Here is a 12307-nt window from a genome sequence, read left to right as displayed (position 1 = left end):
TGAGAATGTGTACCTCATATAAGACATATATAAAATTATTGCATCTAGTCTCATGCATGAAATATCTTGTATAAGACTATTTTTTGTTTTCTTTCAAGTTTTAATGACCTATATAAGACATTCAAAATACAGTACAAAGACAGCGATATGCAATGCCCCCCTTAAGATGTCAATATAGTCCTATGCTAATGTCTTAAGGAAGCTATAAATAAGGATACATGCCTTCAACACCAAGGAGATATCCTTTTAGGAAACAATATTCATAAGTCTAAGCTAAAGAGGCATTAATAATATAAGCATGTACACGATAATTAAAAAAGAGATATCTTTGAGCAAGTGTAAAGAGAATCCTTGGAGGAGAGGAGATATTTGGTCAAAGACATCTACCTCCAAGAGGAGTTTTTGAAAAAAAATATCATCATTAACCAAAAGAGAGGAAAGAGTACAAGAATGCATAACTTCCACTTATTTCTAAGTGAAAGGGAATCTTGTTTAAGGATGACACACTTTTAACCCAAAGTGAAGGTTATGTTTATGATATATATACTGCCAAGTGTAGAAGAGGTTGTAGACAAAGATACAAATCTGTTGAATAAGAGAGAATCCTTGAGAAAATAAATAACTTCACATAAGGAATTACATCATATCATAAGAAAACACCACTCAAAAAAGGAAAAGTGGATCCTTAGAAAGGATGGGAAAGATAAATGCCCCCCAAGCATAGGGACAAAGACAAGGATTATACAAACTCCATTGAGAAACTATATATAAGAAGATGTAGTACTTCTAACAAAGAAATGTCCTAACAAGTAACATGGATGTACTCTCAAGAAGGAATATTCAATGCAAAAAAATAAATCAAGATATGAACAATGCAACTCTAAAGAAGAGGTAACCTTTGAAAAGGAGAGAGAGAATTGAATATATATCGTCCTTTCCCACTAACTAAGGGGACAATAAAAAACCATGTTGCTACCCCAAGATTATTATTATTGAAAATGTATCACCACTCATGAAAAAGATCCCCCGATGAAGTTAAAGACTAGTTTCATAAGGTGAGAATAAAATGGATTGGGTGAATGGAGTTCTAAGGCACTACCTCTTCACCAAAAAAAGTGCAGGATTATTCGTATGAGCTATGCAAGATCAATGATATTAGTATTCAACAAATTATTTAAAGGACTTACAATTTCCAAGAGAATGAAAGTAACCACAATTAACAATAAAATTATCCCGACCTTCCCTATTTTTATAATTTTGATTAAGTTTAATCAAGAAAAGATAACATTCTTCTTATACTTCAATCTCCAAAAGTTTCTTGTAGCTAATTTCTCTTGATCATAAATAGGAGTAGGTCTTGTCTCTTTAGATGTAGGGTGAGGGTTTTTATAAGGAGGGTGGATTATCTTCTATGAGTTTTACAATGCCATTATTAACAAGTCCTTGTATTCCCTTTTAAAAATTAGGACAATCATTGGCAAGGTGATTGTGGACTTGATGATATGAGAAAAATGGATTATATGAGGAAGAAGAACCTTTAGATGGATAATAGAGTTTTATGTTTTGCAAACAACTCATTAAACCTTATCACTCTAAGGAGATCATCCATAGGTAAATGATGAAGATTTCCTAGTGTTAGGCCCAATATGGAAAGCTAATGTACTAAGAGGGGAGGGGTGAATAAGTACTCCAAAACCTTTCTTCAATAATAACCTTACTATTATGCATAAATAGAATAGTGCAGTAACATAGAATAAAGTTAAGACAAACAGATAACAATCATACATGATTCACTCCATAACACATATATTTTGGTCACGCATAAACTCTTGGTTAGAGAGAAAAACTGCGGTGGGGATGGCACCCACAACTTCACTACTGCAATAATAAAAATTGCTCAGTTAGAGCTACATTTAGCTATTTCTGATAGCTTACCTTGTTAGGAGTAACAAGATCTATTAGATCTACCTTGCTAAAGGATTTTACAACATTGATCTGAATGCTGCACCTGGTTAGAGGCTTTACAATTTATAGACTTGGCTAGAGTCTTTTACCCTGTTAAAGGTTTCTCTTTCAACTTCGCAGTATTACAATAAAATCATTACAAATATCTACAACTTTACATCTGAAATGTTATAGAAAATTCTATGTGCTCAGAATAAGATTACCTTGCTTATAGCATACCTCGGTAACCCATATAGTAACTCGGTAAACCCTTCTATTTACTCTGTTCTTCGACTATTCTCTGAAAATCTTCTTGGTGACCTCTATGTCTCTGTAACAGTTTTCCTCCATACATATATGCAGATACACATACATACACACTTATTTTACTCTCTTCTCATGTTGTATAAATAGATCTCTTAAAATGGTGATTTGATTCATTGCTTCGATCTTATAAACAAGATTCCTCGAATGAATAACTAAACAAAATATTTCATTGGTTAGATTGACCTCATACTAATACACAATCTTCTAGTGCAATTTCCAATGTAATAACAGTTATATGTGCCTTGATCTTGTAACACGTTTTCATATGCATGTCTAGGTTCAATGTATCTGGTAACACGTTTCACTCAGTGAATATCAACTTGGTGTGTTGACTTTACTACTTGGTATCCATATAAAGATACTCGATAGACAGCTCAATGAATACTACGTTCTGTGACTGCTTTCTTCTATAACCAACTAGACTGTTCATACCAACTTCTCTATGTGTACCGACTACATGATTATGTAGTGCTAGCTGACTAGAATATATAGTATGACTTTGAATATAAAAACTAATGGCAATTTGATAAGTTGTAACAATCTCCCCTTTTGACATTAGTTGAGATGTCTGACAAAAACTACTTTTAAAGTCATAACTCAAAAATATATGTACTTTGCAAAATGACTATTCTTGACAATATATACAATAATCAATGAAATAGTATATGCAGATATACTCCCCTTATCATTATTCTGTACATAACTCATATTTTGCATGCTCGGTTTTGTTCTGTGCTTGTGTGCTCTGCTTGCTCAGTATATTCTGCTCGGTATACTCCCCTTGTATACAATACTCAAAAGTGTATTACCAAAACTATGTTTCCAAAACTGTGTCACTCTCCAAATATAGTATTACTCCTCCTTTGTCTGGTATTACTCCCCCTATGTAGTATTATAGTATTACTCCCCCTTTTTGACAAACATCAAAAACTTAATTTCCATCTAGGGGTGGTAACTGATCAAAAATAGATTTATACTTGTTTCGGGTGTTGGTGAGTGCGACTAAGAGTGCATCCTTTACACTTTCCATTAAAGAATTTTGTGCTTGAATATCAGCTAATAGTGATATTAAGCCATCAAGAGTGCTTCCCTCTTGTGTAGTTGATAGGCGTGTAGCTCTATTGATCTATTCCTATACTGATGAGAGATGAGGAAGGAATAATGTCTAAAGGGTCATTATATCCATCCTGATCTTATGCTCTTCATTTCTGAGTTCTAACTATTGAGCCATGAGCTATTGAAGCTTGGTATAAAAATTTTGAACTGAATTAGGCTTAGTGGTTAGCTTAGTTGATAGATCGGTGATCTGTTTCTTAATTGCATTAGTTTTATTCTTGATATCTTTAATGAATAAGGAAAATGTACAAAGTTTCTGAAATAAATAAAGAATATGCTGGAGTTGAGGGGACAAATCAGCAATGAATTTGACAAGCTTTACTTTTCCTATAGCTAGAGCTTTTTGTACCTCTTCAATCATCTTTGTTGTATGCTCTTTATCTTTTAGCTTGCTTAAGTACTCAGATGCATCAACTCCAGATGTTTCTATTTGAGTAAGGAGTTCATCCAGTTGAATGTGGATGGCTGCATCGGTCGACACTATTGCTGAAGGTAGCATTTCTGTTAGTAGTGTCTTCACCTTCTATAGTACTTTATTCTTCTTTTGAAAAGCCAATTGTTTTTCTTGTTTGGCCTTTGCTTTGCATAGATCACCGAAATCAATAAGTGCTTTCCCTTTTAATTTTGAGATATCCACATTGGGCAACACTATCGGTTTAGTTAAATCAACTTTGAAACTATGCTTTCTCACCTTCTTCTCTTTTCTTTTGGTTGGTTGCACTAAGACAAGTGCTTGTGAGGCTTGCTGACCCTCAGTAGGTTGCTCATTAGATGCAACACTTTGGTCAATTCCTTTAGCCATTGTGGTGTCTTTGGGTGTCTCAGTACTAGGGGTCTCAGCTGTAACATTTGCAGTGCTTGATGGTGCTTGAGACGTCTAATCTTTAGTTGTATCTTCTGCTACTTCAGACTTGTGAGCTTCATTGCCTTGTTCTGTATCCTTAGGAGCTTTGGTAGAGATAGGTGGCTTGATCGGCAGATAAGGCTAAACTTGTTCTAAGACAAATTCACTAGATACAAGTTTTGCATAGGTAGTGCCTTCACTCATTTCCTGCTCCATGCTTCTTCATCCATGACATCTTCATCAATTTGAATAGTGTCAGTCGGGTCTTTCTTGGTAGCATCAGGAACTTGCTCCAAGACATCGGGATCTTGCTTGGTGACATCAACAATTTCAACTTGATATTGTTCACCGACATCCTTTAGTTTGAAGATTTCCTGCCACTTGGCTTTTGTCTCATTTTCCACATCAATGTATAGCCCATTCATCAATTTTAAGGCTCTTTGTTTGACAAGAAATTTAAAATTGTATGTTGTTAAATGCTCCTTAATTTCTGCTATAGACATATCAGGGAATAGATGGACTAAACTTCTTTCTCTTATTTGTTTCTCTGAGTGCATTGCATATTTCCATCTATTATCAATATGTAAGTATAATTCACTTGGAAGTGTCTTTACTAGTTCTAATGGAGCTAGTTGAAACTTTAGAAGTGTGCAGATGACTTCTTCAATTTGTTGCTTCTCATTATTATTCCTAGTCTCATACTTAACATATCTAAATCCTACAAATCCTCCATATTCTTTAAGATTGGCACAAAAGTTTTCAAGACTATGGGCATTTACCTTTTTGCTTTTTACAATCTGAAATTTGTTTGCATCATCAGATTCTGTATCACTAGACTCTTTTGCCAAAATGAGTCTCCGAGTAGATTTATTATAGGTCTTGGTTACCTATGGTATAGTAACACCCTTTTGTTTCTTACTCGGTGATGCAACTGATGCTATAGTGTTGGGTCTCTTTGTTGGTGGAGTCGGTAGGGCCTTTGAAAAGTCCTATTTCTTTCTTTTAAAAGCTTTACCCTTAGGCAACTCGGTACTTAATGTTATTTCTGTCTCTTGAGCTTCTGATTCCTCTTCGGTAATGGCAAGAGTGCCTTTGACAGGTGTAGAGGAGGATTCTTCTTTGAATTTCTTAGATAAAACCATTATCATTTTTGTAGCTTTTCTTGTAGCTTTAGGTACTACAATGCTAATTTTTACTTTTTCCTTCACCTCTTCATATGTTCCATATCTTAGTTCGGTAGCATGCCTTGGCAATGATAGATAGGCATCAATTTGTTGTTGTGTTATATTATAGTCAATCTCATAACCCATTGGTGGCAAAGATTGAGTCCTTGGTTCAACAGCATTCATATAACAATAATTGGTGTCAACCTCAAAACATATATCATTCTTATATTTCTCTACCAGCTATGGTGGAATCCGGTACCTATTGTGCATCCTCTCTTGAAATTTTCTGAAATAGTTATCCATGATATCATTAAATTTATCTCCTAGTTTCTTGATAAAATCATTGATTTGATGGGTGATAGGTTAGTGTAGCTCCCAAACTACTTTACTGACTGAGGGAAAGAACTTCTCAAAGTAGAAAAACATGCATACAAGAAGTGAACCAAACTTCATTGTATTTGTCAAGTTGTTCTTCTTCAGCTTCCTTATTGTGTTTAGGTTCTCAAACAAGTTCTTCAGTAGCACTTCACATAAATCTACTTTCATTCCCTTTATCACTATTTTGTAGGCTAAGTCAACCACTGCACATGGTACACTATTTTCCCTTGCAGATTGGAAAAAACAATAACCAATTACTCTAATTGCAAACTTAAGTTTTGCATCTATGACATTGTTCAATTTCAATCTTTGGTAATTAGATTCTACTCTAGTTAGACCGATTAGCTCCTTTTGTGATATCAATATCCATGCTTGTGCATGATCATAGATAGGATACCCGGCGATCACATGAATGATTTCCTTAGTGATTTTGAATAGTTGCTCCTCTAGCCACATAAAATCATCATGTACTCTACTCAAGACAAACTTAACCCACTGGGGTTTGAACACACAGGGATAGGCTAGGGCTTCAGTTAATCCCTTGATATTGATATGCTTGAATTTGCTATCCATTTTGCCATCGGTACAAAGTTCATCATATGTGTCACTAATCTCAACATGACCGAGTTCTTCGACACAACATTTGGTGAAGAATCTAACATCTTTGACTAACAAGACTCAATCAGGGATGAGTGAAAATGTAGTTCTGTCATTCGGTTTAGAGGCAACTTTGGGAGTCAAAGAGTACTTCAGCGAGGGCTTCTCCACATTTTTGACAACTATAGGATCTTGGATCTTGGGTGCCATTGTAGGTTTTAGGTAGAATTTAGCAAACTATCCTTAGGTTTTACAAATGACAGACGCTTCACACTTGGTAGATAATAGCAATTTGACAAGATCAGAAACCATCTTAACAATGTGAATAGATTTGATGTAAATACCTTGAAATTTGCTATGAATGAAGTTTGATCACCTTGATTCACTCTGCTCTACTTTCTTAAAAACTTGGTGAATGAAAATGATTGCGAAAATACCTTTAAGTACACAAAATACCTTATCGGGCTCCGTGCAAGTTAGGTCAAAACATTAAATGCACTCAGTTCACCTTTGACTGATTTACTCTTTTTTTTCATTTTAACTAAGTAACCAAATTTCCTTCATTAACCGACTTGATAGGCTTCCTGTATACACCGACTTGATAGGTTTCCTATAAAGTACTTTGATAGAATTTCAAACTTACTAATGCATCTTAACTATGCAGATTTTGAATTTTGTACATAATAGAATAGGAACTGTTATGCTTTAACCTTTAGAGAATGTAGTCCCTTCTTACCTATTCTAATTAATTTGGAATAGGTGCACCTAACTCGGTAGGTAAGGTGCTTTCTTCATTTGACATGATTTCCTTCTTTTTCCAAATCATCTTAAATTTTTCTTTTATCTCTTCAGTGTCTCTTCTAGGTTGATCTCTGCAATCTCCAGCTAAATGTCTAGCTTTGTGACAATGAAAACATGCCATACCAGGATTTCTCCATGATCTTCGGTTGCTCATTCCAAACCTTATAAAATAGTTGGCACTAATATGTCCATATCTTCCACAACATTCGCACCATATCCTTGTATTGTAATCCCATGGTACTGCTGCATATTATCGGTAAGGATCTGTGTGAGTTTAGTAACCTCTAGTGTCTGCTCGGTGTGGATACCGCATGTAGTTCTTTTGTTTAGACCAGCACTTCTCGGTACTATGTCCATATCTATTGCAATTTCTACAAAACCCTTTGAATTTTGCCTTCTAATAGTTGTTAACTGACTTTGTCCTACATTGATTAGATGTGTGACCATATTTATTGCAATTGTAACAATATCCATTGGACTTAGTGATATTAAGTTGCTTACCTTTTCTAATCTGGCATATGTTGGTAGTATGACCTTGATTTCCATAGTAGTAGCAAATAGGCTTCTTCCTTTTGATGTTATTTCTGTTTCCAGCTTGCTTTGATGATTCTCCTCTCTCAGTAGTATGAATTCCTTTCTCGGTTGATTCTTTTCCTTTGTAACTGAGTCCTACATCTTTGTTGGGTCTTCTTGTATTCTGTTGCTCATCCAACATCTTTGATGCATCATAACTCTTCTTCAATGTTTCTTTAGATTTCTTCTCTGTTTCAAGTTCACCAGTCAACCTTGATACTTCAAGTTTCAATGCTTGATTTTCATCATTCTTTAGAATTGCTTCATGATGTGCATAACCTAGTTGATCTGTCATATTTTGTTGAATCCCATTCATCCTTATGATTTCATCATTCCTATCATATACTAAGAGTTCAAGTTGTTCTTTCTCTCTTTGTCGATCTCTTGCTTTATCCTCTGTTGTCCTCAATGCATCTAGGTTTTCAGTCATCTATGTACTGAAATGTTCATGTTCTCTTTTCATTGCTTTTAGTTGATCAACCAATGCTTTGTTCTTTTCTTTCAACATTCCAATAATTTCTTCTATTTCTTCAGATATAACGTTCTCAGATGATGTCTTCATTTGTTCCACTAACTCTTGAGAATCCTGCAAGTCATCAAATAATCTTCTTCTTACTTTCAGAGATTTTTGCATTTGCCTTTGCATGTCTGCAATCACTTGATTTGCATGATAAAGCTCTTCTTGCAGATACACAATCCTCTGAGATTGTTTATAGCCTCCCATTGATAGGATCTTTCTCTTTAAGTAGTTAAACCCTTTTCGAAGATTCAAGCTCTGATACCAATTGTTAGGCCCAATATGGAAAGCTAATGTACTAAGACGGGAGGGGTGAATTAGTACTCCAAAACCTTTCTTAAATAATAACCTTACTGTTATGCATAAACAAAATAGTGTAGTAACATAAAATAAAGTTAAGACAAATAGATAACAATCATACATGATTCACTCCATAACACATATATTTTGGTCACGTAGAAACTCTTGGTTAGAAAGAAAAACTACGATGGGGATGGCACCCACAACTTCACTACTGCAATAATAAAGATTGCTCAGTTAGAGCTACATTTAGCTATTTCTGATAGCTTACCCTGTTAGGAGTAACAAGATCTATTAGATCTACCTTGCTAAAGGATTTTACAACATTGATCTAAATGCTGCACCTGGTTAGAGGCTTTACAATTTATAGACTTGGTTAGAGTCTTTTACCCTATTAAAGGTTTCTCTTTCAACTTCACAGTATTACAATAAAATAATTACAAATATCTACAAATTTACATCTAAAATGTTATAGCAGATTCTATGTGCTCAGAATAGGATTACCTTGCTTATAGCATACCTTGGTAACCCATATAGTAACTCAGTAAACCCTTCTATTTACTCTGTTCTTCGACTGTTCTCTGAAAATCTTCTTGGTGACCTTTGTGTCTCTGTAACTGTCTTCCTTCATACATATATGCACATACACACTTATTTTACTCTCTTCTCATGTTGTATAAATAGATCTCTTAAAACGGTGATATGATTCATTGCTTCAGTCTTACAAAGAAGATTCCTCGAATGAATAACTAAACAAAATATTTCATTGGTTAGATTGACCTCGTAATCATACATAATCATCTAGTGCAATTTCCAATGTAATAATGGTTAGATGTGCCTCAATCTTGTAACACATTTTCATATGCATGTCCAGGTTAAATGTATCTAGTAACATGTTTCACTTGGTGTGTTAACTTTACTGCTCGGTAGCCATACAAAGATACTCGGTAGACAACTCAGTGAATACTACATTCTGTGACTGCTTTCTTTTGTAACTGACTAGACTGTTCATACTAAATTCTCTATGTGTACCAACTGCATGATTCGGTAGTGCTAGCCGACTAGAATATATAGTATGACTTTCAGTATAAAAACTAATGGTAGTTTGATAAGTAGTAACACCTAGACCTTATGTACTAGCTTGTGAAGGATGGTTTATAGGGACTTTGATTCCTTGTTCATATTTTCCATGTCCTTGTCCACTATAAGCTTGTGTTGAGATTATGTTTCTGATTAAGGTAAACAAGTTTTATAGGGACCCAAAACCCAAAAGTTTAACAATATCCAGAAAATAAGCATTGAAGTCCATAATTAGCAGAAAAAGATAAACAAAATTGGGCCAAGCCCACAAAAAACCTAAAAAACAAAAATGATTAAGACCAAAAGAAACAAAGACCTACTGATAATAATGCACCAAATTTGCATTCTTCTGAATAACTTTCTTGTTGATAGCCTCCAACGCATCCATGATAAATCTGGAGCTTCCTTTCTCCTAGTTCTTGCTCCCGGTATGGGTAAACGGACCTGTCATAGTATGGGGAAGATAAATTTTACCACTAGAACCCTTCACTTTCTTTTTCTTCTTGGAGTCCGAAGGAGTCACACTGGCAATGGGATCAAACCTGTAATCCACAATCATATTATTTACCCTCATCAAGCCTTCAGAACTATTGTTCATGGTGGCCTTGCTTATCTCAACCATATTTTTCAAACTTCCTTTGATTTCTTCTACACTTACCTCCAAATTCCATATTCATCTTTCATGATTCAAATTCATCTTGTCCATATCCTCACTAACTCTCTGGGTTAATTTGAGGATTTTCTCCATTTTATTGGGTCCAAGGTTGTCCGTAAAGGTATCTACCATACCGTTTATGCCCCCTTTTAAGACTTTAATCTCCATGCCCATCTTTTGAAGACAATCCATTTGATTGCTGATTGCAAGGGAAATACAATCATCCAAATTTGGGTCAATGACAACCCTCCCCTATTTCCCATGATTAATGTCAATAGGGATTTCAATCTTAATCTTCTATTCACTATCTATGTTGACCCCCCCTTTCCAGACTTGGTCTTTTTTGATTTGGGAGAGACAAATTCAGCAGACTTGGTCCCTAGATTTTTGTATTTAATAGTGGCCCACTTAGGGTGATTGTCGTGCCTACTACTCCCTGTCCCAAAGGTAATATTCTAAATGGGGCCCTCACTAGTAGGTGGGCAATACTTAAGATCATTAGAAAAATCTTTCTCCTACCAGTCCCTAGAAATCCTGCTATTCTACCCTTCCAAGACCATGTCATAAACCACTTGAACCTCCAATTAGGAAGAAGAAGCATGTGTTTTTTGTAATAGGGGATAGATTGACTTCATGGGCCTTGGCATAATCCATAATGAGATAGGATAAGTGATGTGGAGGGTAGGAGGATCTTATCCAAACACCTAAGGAATCTTACCCAAACCCACACAACTCATTCCTTAAGACCTCTCATTGGTTAAACACATCACCTCTAATCCTCTGATCCCCTACTCTCCACATACTAGAATAACACCCCCAACACAATGTCTCACTGTTTCAAGACAGTGAAAAGCATAAATGACAATATTTTTTGAACAAAAAACTCATAAAACTCTCTCCCTTTGGTTTCACACATTCCCAGTGTACTCAAGACACTCACACATCCCCTTAGGCTCTATCCATTTCCGTACATACTCCACTAAACCATTAAACATGACTTTGAAACTAAAAAAACAAACTATACCTTCTTGATGTCCTTCTTAATAGACCCGTACTTAGAGATATATAACTTTTGAAAAAAAACATTATTTACTCAATCTCTTTAGTGAGATTATTCCAAACTTAACCCTCAACAACATATCCAAAATTTAAGAAGATCCAATGGTTCAATGATGAGATATTGCCCTCGCATCAAGACTGTTCCAGTCACACCCCAAATCTGACTATTTTTTAGCCTGAAACCTTCATGAAGCACGTGCCAAATCCATCATGAAACCATACACACACCATGGATAGGTAAAATACATCCTTACCATCATCCCTACCCAAAATGGGGTTCAGAAAATAACATCTAAACAAAATTTATTGCATTTATGAGGCCATTGGATGCCCTAGTAAGGGTTTTGACAGTTTTGAAACAAATGTCAATATCTTCCACAAATGATAATGAAATTGCACCAAATAAAAACCAAAGTACTCTTAGTTCATTTCAATTTCCTCCTAGTAAGATAACTTAATCAAACAAATGCATATCAATTTTCAAATGAACAAATTTCAGTTTGTCATACATTGAAAACTTAGAAATACAAGGAAAAATACAATTTTATTGCTCCACTTCTCAAATATTGACCTCCACATCCAATCTCTCTCTCAAAATAGATTAATTTCATTATTTTCTAGTTCTCCAAGCCTTCTAAGGCGGAAATGTAACTAATAACCACCTATAACTATGCTTTTTGACATTTTTTTACAATTTTGACAATAAAAGTTGCACACATGAAGTTGTCAATATGATCAAACTTGAACTCCAACCCTCCTAACCTATCAAAATGGTCTTAAAATGACCTTATAAACATTTATAACATGTTTTATTGACTAAAAACTCAAACCTACCCTTAAAACCCAAAATTAGCCCTTTTTATGCCTAATTGCCAACATTTGACAATTTTACACTTTTTGATCTTTTCCTTACATTTCATTGCATATTTAAGCTCTATTGGCCATTATTA

This window comes from Cryptomeria japonica, chromosome 8, assembly GCF_030272615.1.
Source record: "Cryptomeria japonica chromosome 8, Sugi_1.0, whole genome shotgun sequence".
Taxonomy (NCBI): domain Eukaryota; kingdom Viridiplantae; phylum Streptophyta; class Pinopsida; order Cupressales; family Cupressaceae; genus Cryptomeria; species Cryptomeria japonica.
The sequence above is the reverse complement of the archived record's forward strand: the minus strand, read 5'-3'. Positions refer to the sequence as shown.